This window comes from Mirounga leonina, unplaced genomic scaffold, assembly GCF_011800145.1.
Source record: "Mirounga leonina isolate KUSES-001 unplaced genomic scaffold, KU_Mleo_1.0 Mir_220626, whole genome shotgun sequence".
In the NCBI taxonomy this organism is placed as follows: domain Eukaryota; kingdom Metazoa; phylum Chordata; class Mammalia; order Carnivora; family Phocidae; genus Mirounga; species Mirounga leonina.
In genome coordinates, this window is record NW_023270537.1 from 155 (window position 1) to 9,856 (window position 9,702).

The 9,702-nt window shown below is 46.1% G+C and overlaps 1 non-coding gene across 1 annotated transcript; it reads left to right on the top strand.

Annotated features, from left to right (window-relative positions):
- The first annotated feature begins 500 nt into the window (after positions 1-500).
- On the top strand, positions 501-571 carry TRNAG-GCC. The gene has a single exon. It is a non-coding gene; the product is annotated as a tRNA-Gly (tRNA).
- The last annotated feature ends 9,131 nt before the right edge of the window (positions 572-9,702 follow it).

Sequence of the window (9,702 nt, forward strand, 5' to 3'; positions counted from 1 at the left end):
CCCCGGGATCATGACCTGAGCCGAAGGCAGACGCTTAACGACTGAGCCACCCAGGCGCCCCGGAAAAAGAAGTATTAAAGAAAGTGAACAAAACCTCAGTCACTTGTGGGACAGTATCAAGTAATAGAACGTATAATTAATTGGAGTCCCAGAAGAACAGAAGAGAGACAATGAGACAGAAAAAGCATTAAAAAAAATAATGGCCAAAATTTTCCCAAATTGGGTGAAAAACATAAACTTACACATCTAAGAAGTTTAGTGAACTAAAGGTAGGATAAACACAATAGAAAACCACATAGGCACATAATAGTCAAATTACTAAAATTCAAAGATAAAGAAAAAAACCCTCAAAATTGGTCCAAACAAAAGATACATTGTAATATGTATATAGGAGAACACTGACACAAATGTCAACTGACTTCTCATCAGAAACAACGGAGAGCACAAAACAAGAGATATATGTTTAAGCCATAAAAGAAAAAAACCTGTCAGTCGTGTGAGCATTGGTGGTTCAGTGGTAGAATTCTCACCTGCCACGCGGGAGGCCCGGGTTCGATTCCCCGCCAATGCAACCTAATGTTTGGGGCGCCTGGGTGGCTCAGTTGGTTAAGCGACTGCCTTCGGCTCAGGTCATGATCCTGGAGTCCCTGGATCGAGTCCCGCATCAGGCTCCCTGCTCGGCAGGGAGTCTGCTTCGCCCTCTGACCCTATCCCCTCTCATGGGTTCTCTCTTTCTCATTCTTTCTCTCTCAAATAAATAAAATCTTTAAAAAAAAAAAAACAAAACCTGTCAGTCAAAATGTTACAACAAGACAATTATCCTTCAAAAATGAAGGTAACAAAGACATTTTCATATACCCAAACAGGAAGAGAATTCACAACCAACAGACTTGTACTACAGGGAGAGAAAAAAAAAAGCGCTGAGGTAATTTCTTCGTCCTCAAGGAAGCTAAAGGAAAATGCCAAGGCAACTCTGATCTACAGGAAGAAATGTGGAGAACAGATATAATGTGGTAAATTTAAGACATGTATACTATTTCTTCTAATTTTAAAAGCCATGCCTGCTTAAAGCTAAAATTATTTTTAATGTAAAAAGATATATATAACAATAATAGCACAAAGGAAAGAGGAGGTAACTGGAACTATACTTTCAAAAGTTTCTTATTTTGGGGGCGCCTGGGTGGCTCAGTTGGTTAAACATCCAACTCTTGATTTCAGCTCAGGTCCATGATCTCAGGGTTGTGAGTTCAAGCCCCATGTTGGGCTCCATGCTGGGCATGGAGCCAACTTAAAAAAAAAAGTTTCTTATTTTTTTTTAAAGATTTTATTTATTTATTTGACAGAGACAGAGCACAAGCGGGGGGAGTGGCAGGCAGAGGCAGAGGCAGAGGGAGAAGCAGGCTCCCCACAGAGCAGGGGGAGCCTGATGCAGGGCTCGATCCCAGGACCCCAGGATCATGACCTGAGCCAAAGGCAGTCGCTTAACCAACTGAGCCACCCAGGCGCCCAAAAGTTTCTTATTTTTAAGTGAAGTAGTACAATATTAATTTAATTCAATTGTGAAGAGATATAGTAATCCTTGGAGAAAAATCATTTTAAAAAATACACAAAGGCATAACTAAAAAGCCAATGGAAAAATTAAAGTGGAATACTAAAAAGTATTTGATTGACTCAAATAAAGGTAGAAAATGTGGCTGTGGGGGAGTGTTTTCCATTTTCTCTCTTGACTGGCTGGTTCCTCCCTTGGAGTACACTTTAATAAAATTTTGCTCTGCTTTACTTTTTTTTCGCTGTCCTGTAATTCTTTACTGTGGCAGTGAAAAGAACCGAGGCTTCTTTCTGTTTCCATCTCACTCTCGGTAACAAAGGGAAGGCTCATGCACTGTTGGTGGGAATGCAAACTGGGGCAGCAACTGTGGAGTATGGAGGATCCTCAAAAATTTTAAAATAGAACCACCCTATGATCCAGTAACCACACTGGGTTTTTACCCAAAGAATATGAAAACACTAATTCAAAAGGATGCATGCACTCCTATGTTTACTGCAGCATTTTTTATAGTAGCCAAATTATGGAAGCACCCCAAGTGGCCACTGATAGATGAATGGATAAACAGGATGTGAGATACAAACACACACACACACACACAGGAATATTACTAAGCCATAAAAGAATGAAATCTTGCCAGTTCTAACAAGATGGACAGACCTAGAGAGTATAATAAGCAAAATAAGTCAGTCAGAGGAAGACAAATACCGTATGATCTCACTCACATTTGATGGTTACCAGAGGGGAGGTGGATAGGGGGATGGGTGAACTAGGTGAAAGGGATTATGATGAGCACTGAGTACTGTATAGAGCTGTTGAATCACTATATTACACAGATCCAAAGAAGCTAAAAGAATCTCACACAGATGAGTACTGAAAACGCCACCACAATCATCAAACTGCTTAAAACCAAAGACAAAGAGCAAATCTTGAAGACATCAGGAGAAAAAGGCACTTTCAGTAAATTGTGTTAAATTAAAGGTGTATACCATAAGCCCTAAAACAAGGTATGTCTCTGCATGATAGGAGGGGATTGCTAGTGAGATCTACTTTGGCCACTATTTTATACTTTTTTCTAAATTGAATATTTTACTTATATAATTTAAACATAAAAACAAAAATTCCAAAACAACACCAACCTAAAAAGATACAGGATCTATAAGAAAAAAGCTACACAGTAGAAAGAGGGAAAGACTGAGGAAGAGTGTGTGTGTGTGTGTATGTGTGTGTAACTGAAAACCTGGTGAAGGAGTCCCCTCCAGCCCTAAGTTCTATGAGTAAGAGGGAGGAAAGATATTGGAGCCATTGTGACTCTGGTCAGTCTGGCAGAAAAGAAGCCTCTCTCTACACGAAGGCACATTGAGGGTCTGTTTTATTCACTGTTCTAAAATCAGCATTTAATTACAGGGTCAAGCAGGCAGAAAATATGCATTGAAGGAAGGAAAAGAGGGAGGGCGGAGAGCTTGCTATATGGCAGCCAGTGACAGGAGAAGGGAGGGAGGGATGGAGGTACAGAGAGAGAAATGGAGGGGACAGGAATCAGAGGCAAAGAGCAGCAAGGGCGATGGGAAGCAGAAAGCCTTGATCTGGTGGGTGAAGCTGTGCAAATGTCAATATCCAGAGCTGAGGAGGAGCAGGCTTCAGGGCTTGAACAGTGCTGGAGCAGGGGGGCCCCATCCTTTGAGGCTACAGGAGCACAGAAAAGGGCTAAATGAGTAACTGAGCAGGTCAAAGAAGGGCCAACTCTCTACAATCGTTTACAGTGTCATGGTGGGATTCAAAACCAGTTTGAGCCCTTGGTCTCAAGAAGGGCACGGAGAGGTCCCCACGGTCCTGGTATCCATACAGGAGACTGTCATCTGGAGAGAAAGACAAGAAAAGAGGATCTCTGATTTGTGGCCTCCAAGATCAAGTGTTTCCCACATTTGAGATAGATGATACATATTTGTTGAAAGAATGAGTGATTCAGCCAATGGGAAGAAACAGTACATGGTCCTGAGGAGTCAGGTTGCCAGGTAAGAAGGGACATCAGCCACCCTGCAATGACAGAGGGGGGCCCCTAGTGGGCCATCTTCCCCCAACCCCTCACCTTGCCCCCAAGGCCTCAAGTTCTCACAAGCACTACCACAAACAAACTCCATTGCAATTTTCATCCCAGTCCCTCCCATCCCTGGGTCTGCATGGGGACTCCCCAAAGACCCAGGTGCCCCTCAACAAGCCCTTTTCCCTCTGATAACTCTGTTGGTCCAGTCAAGGGCCAGTGGCAGTCCAGCACCAGATCCAGGAAGCTTGTGCAATATTTTGTTTTTCCAGGATTTTACAGCCCTTTTTTCACTATCATATATATGCTTAGATGACATTTAAATACTGCTACATTGATTTCAGCCCTTGGCTCAAACAATGGAAGCATTAATTTTGCAAACAGTGCTAGAACCCTAATCTGGGATAGCTTTCCCAGGGCTTAAGGGTACAATATGCAAGGAAGAGCCAAATGCCAAGCCCTGTAAGGAAATTCCAGATTATAATTCCAGGAAGCTGATAATAGAAATTTAGTTAAAACCATCACCCACGGAGAAATCCATGATGCATTCTGGCCATGACTCCTTTTGTAACTTTTAAAGGAAAAAAAGAACCCTTCCCAATCTCTCTGCTATTGACCCCAGGGCTCCTGAGAACTACCTCCCTCAAGGTCAGGTAAAGGTCACCCAGGTGACAACTCAGACCCCACTTACCTTCATCGTCTGTCCTCAGAGAGCTCTGTTGGCTCTCTTCAGTCTGGATGGCACTTTGCCCATCCCTGAAAACCGCATGTTCACTGAAAGCCATTTGGGCGTTGAAACACATACCCATGTTGAAGTTTACATTCTGGAAATAGTCTAGAATTGGAAAGTGAAACAGACATAATGAGGCTGTCTGGGCCCTGCCTTCCCACAGGTCAGGAGGGTGCACACCCTCTGAGCCACTGGCATCCTGGACAATGGCCAGTTCCCAGGCCCGATGAGGTAGCTGAAATCGGGGGATTTCTGGGTGCTTGGTTCACACCTGTGAGTACTGACAGGATCCCCCCTCCTCCCAGGGATGGACTGTGCTGCCCAGGGAAAGTCGGGTCCTACCCTGTAGCTCCTCCAGCCCCACTCATGTGGCCCTATGACCATCTTCCCAATCCTTCCCGAAAGGCAGCCCACATTGCCTTCACCACCCACAAAACTTTCTTTGCTCCTTTTCGACTCAAATTTAGGGTCAGCAAGAAAGCCTGAGGAACTGCGGAGTGTCAGGGATTAGAACTGCAGTGGGAAGGAGGTGAAGTAAAACTGGGAAGGGGAGAGGAAGGAGAAAGGGAAAAGCAGGGACAAAAGTGGAGGAAACAAAGGGGAGGGGAGGCAGAGCGGGAGGAAACCCAGTGGAGTGAGGGGGCGAAGGCTGTGATGCCCTCTGAGGTTAAGGTTAGGCCCTTGTGCCTTGCTCTTCACCTCCCCGGGGCCACCAATTCACAGCTCACCTTGAGTTTGTCCCCTAGGTCCTTCATGATGCCCAGCAGGGCGTCTTCGCTGCAAGTAGTGCAGTAGGAGGGGGAGGGACAGCAACAGCACCATCGGGGGCAGCAGGAGCAGCAGTGGTGGGAAAGCCAGGTCCCATTGTGCCTGAAGGACCAGGGCGCAGAAGAAGGCAGGTCAGAGCCACGGGCACGCAGGCCCTGAGTATGGGGCTTTATAACCCCAGCTGGGAGGGGCCACCAATGGGAGCAGAGGCAAAGGGCTGCACGTCCAACATAGAAGGAGCAGAGTGGCTGGCGGGAGCCCAGCCTTCCTGCTTGCCTCGCAGGGGCGGGGCACACCACCAAATAGTTTCTCACCCTTAGGCCACTTGCCTGAGTATGCCGTGAGCCCAGACTGAAATCTCATTTCTCGGAAATGGATACGTGCCTTGACTGTTGCAAAAACAAACAAAAAAAAAACCCCACTATAGTGAACATCCCCTTTGACAAAAGAGCAGTCTAACAACAAGGGGCTCCTCCTTAGCAACCCTAGCAAGGCCTAGCCCCCCAAATTTTCCCCACCCTAAAACAGCAGTACTCACCTCCTCAACCCGAACCTGGAACTAGCCCTCAGCCTGTAAGCTGTAAGAGGGCTCCAGCCTTAGCTGGTGATGCCCTCTGCAGGGTTCTGTTGCCACAATAACACCTGTGTTTGCTATAGAGGCGCCGTCTCCCTCTCCCTCTTTCTCTCTTCTCAATCCCTTGTCACAAGTGTTAACCTAAGGGGTTTATCTTCCATGAAGGCTGCATTCCAGACTAGAGATTTGGGGTTGTTTATATGCTGAGGAATGTAATTTAAAAACTGATCTGGGGGCACCTGGCTGGCTCAGTCTGTTAAGTGTCTGCCATCAGCTCAGGTCATGATCCCAGAGTCCTGGGATCCAGTTCCGCATCAGGCTCCCTGCTCGGCGGGGGGTCTGCTTCTCCAACTCCCTCTGCCCCTCCCCCACTCCTGCTTTTTCTCTCTCTCTCTCTCAAATTAATAAATAAATATCTTTAAAAAAAAAACCCAAAAAACAAAACACTAATCTGGAGGGGTGCCTGGCTGGCTCAGTGGGTAGAGCAAGCAACATTTGATTTTGGGGTTGTGAGTTCAAGCCCCATGCTGGGTATAGAGATTACTTAAGTCAAAATCTTTAAAAACAAAACACTGATCTGGGGGGGAAAGAAAAGTTTTGTAGCTTTGGCTTCAGGCTCCACTGCACCCCTAGGCACACCCCAGAACTTGGGTCCACCCTTACCCAAATGCAGACCTCAAGAATGAACATATCTGCTCCCCTCCTGCATTAACCTTCTCTCCCAACTTAAGAACAGGAAACCCACTGAAATGGAGGGCTTACCCCATAGGGGTATAATTATTCCCCAGCCCACCTCTGAAGTCTGAAGAGGCTGAGTCAACTATGCCATCCCAAAACAGCATATGACATTGATAGAGAACTTGCTATGTGACAGACATACTGCTGAATACTTGAACAATATTGATGAGGGAGCAGAAGGCAAGCTGAGGACAAAGCACAAGCTGACACCCCACAAGGCCCCACCCCCAGGTGGGACATGTGTGACATTCCTCAGGCACTCCCCGCTGCCCTAAAGCCAAGGGAAGAAAAGACAAATGGTTAATTTACAGATTACACTCCTGGGGGTCAGGACTCTCCCTCAGTTTACAAATGTTTCAGTGATTTACAAGAAAAAGACATTCTTATCAATAACCTAACTTCCAGAAGGAAACTCCCAACACTCTTTTTTTTTTTTTTTAAGATTTTATTTATTTATTTGACAGAGAGACACAGCGAGAGATTGAACACAAGTAGGGGGAGTGGGAGAGGGAGAAGCAGGCTTCCCGCCAAACAGGGAGCCCAATGCGGGGCTCGATCCCAGGACCCCGGGATCATGACCTGAGCCGAAAGCAGATGCTTAACAACTGAGCCACCCAGGCACCCCTCCCAACACTCTTAATGTTAATGCTTTGCTAGAGGGAAAAACAACCTTAACTTGACAGTGGCAAATCCTCCAATATCTTGTAGGTCCTCTTTAGCATAGGAAAATCCTTTTGAAAATCCTTTTTCCTTACTCCCAACCCCCAAGTATATAATCAGCCACCCCTCACAACCCTGGGGCAGCAGCTCTTCCTGCCCAAGGGTCCTGTCCCCATGCTTTAATAAAACCACCTTTTTGCACCAAAGAATTCTTTCTTGGCCATCAGTTCTGGACCCCAACAACACTACTCCAAAACCACATCATTTTGAGCCCAACATGGGGCCTTTGAGTCTTTTCATCTAAACTCTGAGCTTTGGTGCAAACTTGGGGAGTACTTTCTCTTCTTGTCCTTTACTCTCATTTCAGGGGCCCTTCAAGGAGTACGGTCTTATTGGAACATTTTCATGCCCATTGCTCAGACTGCAATCCTCTAGCCCGTGGCTGCTCTATGGGGAGAAGAAGACTGCCTTTTGGCTGGAAGTTAGTACCCTGGCCGGGATGGTAATAAGACCCAGAAACTTGGTGCCCTCTCTTTATTCTTGTCCTTACGCAAAGTCGTCTGTCTTGGGCATGGGACAGCCACCTAAGTCACCAGGACGACTGCCAATCTTAAGATTCCCGTGTGAGGTTTCCGCCTCATTGGTCTAATGTGATCCCCTTTACATCCCTGGTCTAGCCGCTTCTGGCTGGAGATCTCAGTTTGCAGCCGGCTGAAAACAGTACCCGACTGAATTAAAACCCAATGGGGGACCAGTTTCCTAGGGACGTTGGCTATGAGGACTACATGGGTTGGAATGTTGCTTAGATCATGTGGATTTCTCTCTTCCCGTCAATGTCTTCTACTAACTACTTAAGTTACAAAATTGGGTACTTTCCTCTTGTAAAACTTCTCTAGTGTATTCCATGGGTTAAAAACGGTGGATTCTAAGTCGCCTTCACAACAAGGCAACCCAAGGTGCACATGGCCTTCACAGCGGGGCCCTCAGCAGGGCAAGCCAAGGCGCACGTGGCCTTCACAGCAAGGCAAACTTGGTCCATACCCTGGCACCCATCATAGACAAGAATGCGATGGGGAAGCGAGGGGAGGGCCGGCTTCTCTCCTACAGGGCATTTACGGCAGGTGGTGATCATAGCGATTTCATTCGAGGGATACCTCAGGTCGCTATGACACCAGGAACATCTGACATATCCTGCACGTGGGACACCACCCCGTAGTGGAGGTGGGGGGCTGGTTTTCTTGATAATGGACGTTCTCTATTCAATCCCCAAGGACTCTCCCTTGGGATGCCTTTTATCCCACTGGAAACAATTCGGATTGCAAAATTTAACCAAGGTACTGCATGACCTCAGTAAGATCTATCAGATCTCTTCTGCAGGAAACAGGGCAAACGGACCCAGGGTACCTTCATTATTGCTCATACGTAGGCCTTCATTGCTCTATACCCGGACCTAAGGGCCTCTTGCAGAATGTGTTTGCCTGAATGTGTCAGCTAGTAAACTCCCTCCTGACATACTGGATGATAATTACCTAAATAGGCCTCCTGCGAATAAACCCAGGTTGCTGGAGGAAACACAGGACCTCCCTAGCAAAGGGGACTCTGGGTTTCTCTCTCTTTCATTATTCCTCCTAATAGACCCAGTGGTATGTGGGGGCTTCTCCCTCATTCATTTCCTGGGTTAATGGCTATAATTGGAATCAAAATTGTCCCTGCTTAGTCTACCTCAGGACGATGACTTTAAGGAATATTCCCAGGAGCTGCTGAAACTCCCTTTGTTTCATGGAAATTCCGTCTTCTTTGGCCTAACATGGACTGCCTATTTCCTTTTGTTGGTGGGAAAGCATGATGTCTGCTCCTCTGTGGAGCTGATGAGCTCTAGAACCAGGAACCCTTTCTCTGCCTTCCGGCGCCACTTTGCCTCTTCTGTTTCCCCCTCTCTCCTCCCGTTTCTGCACCTCCTTGGGTTCAGTCTGCATAACCAGATTCTAGACCATCCTCGGTGCCTCCAGCACCATGGATCTTCCTCCTCCCCTCTCTATCAAGGAGCCAAGAAGAGCACCCCCTGGACTTAACACCAGTGTCCCAGGTAAACACTGACAATGGGGAACAACAGACTTTTAAAAGCAGATCCAGGTGAAACATAGTTCGGTATTTAAACTAATTTAAGTTTGTTGGTTTAATGAAGATAAACATGTCTTTATTTTTTTTTAAGATTTTATTTATTTATTTGGGAGAGAGAGAAAGAGCACGAGACGGGGAGTGTCAGAGGGAGAAGCAGACTCCCTGCTGAGCACTCCATCAGGACCTGAGCCAAAAGCTGTCACTTAACCAACTGAACCACCCAGGTGCCCTATAAACATGTCTTTAAAGGTATCAACATTAAATGTGAAATTTTTATTCTGTCGAGATTTGCTGAAGGTCAAATAGGCTCGTGTTATGTCTGTTGCAATTTGTTAGCAAAAATATGACTTAAATGATGGTTAATTGTCTCAAAGTTTTCATGGGTAATTGTTAAGACAGCTTCCAAAGTCTTTGGTAACCTGAAACCTGAAAGTTTTGCTTGGATGATAAATGGGATTGAATTCGTTGGAAATATAGGTCTTTTACAAGGATAGGGTGCTAAAGCATTGATTACTGGACATAGG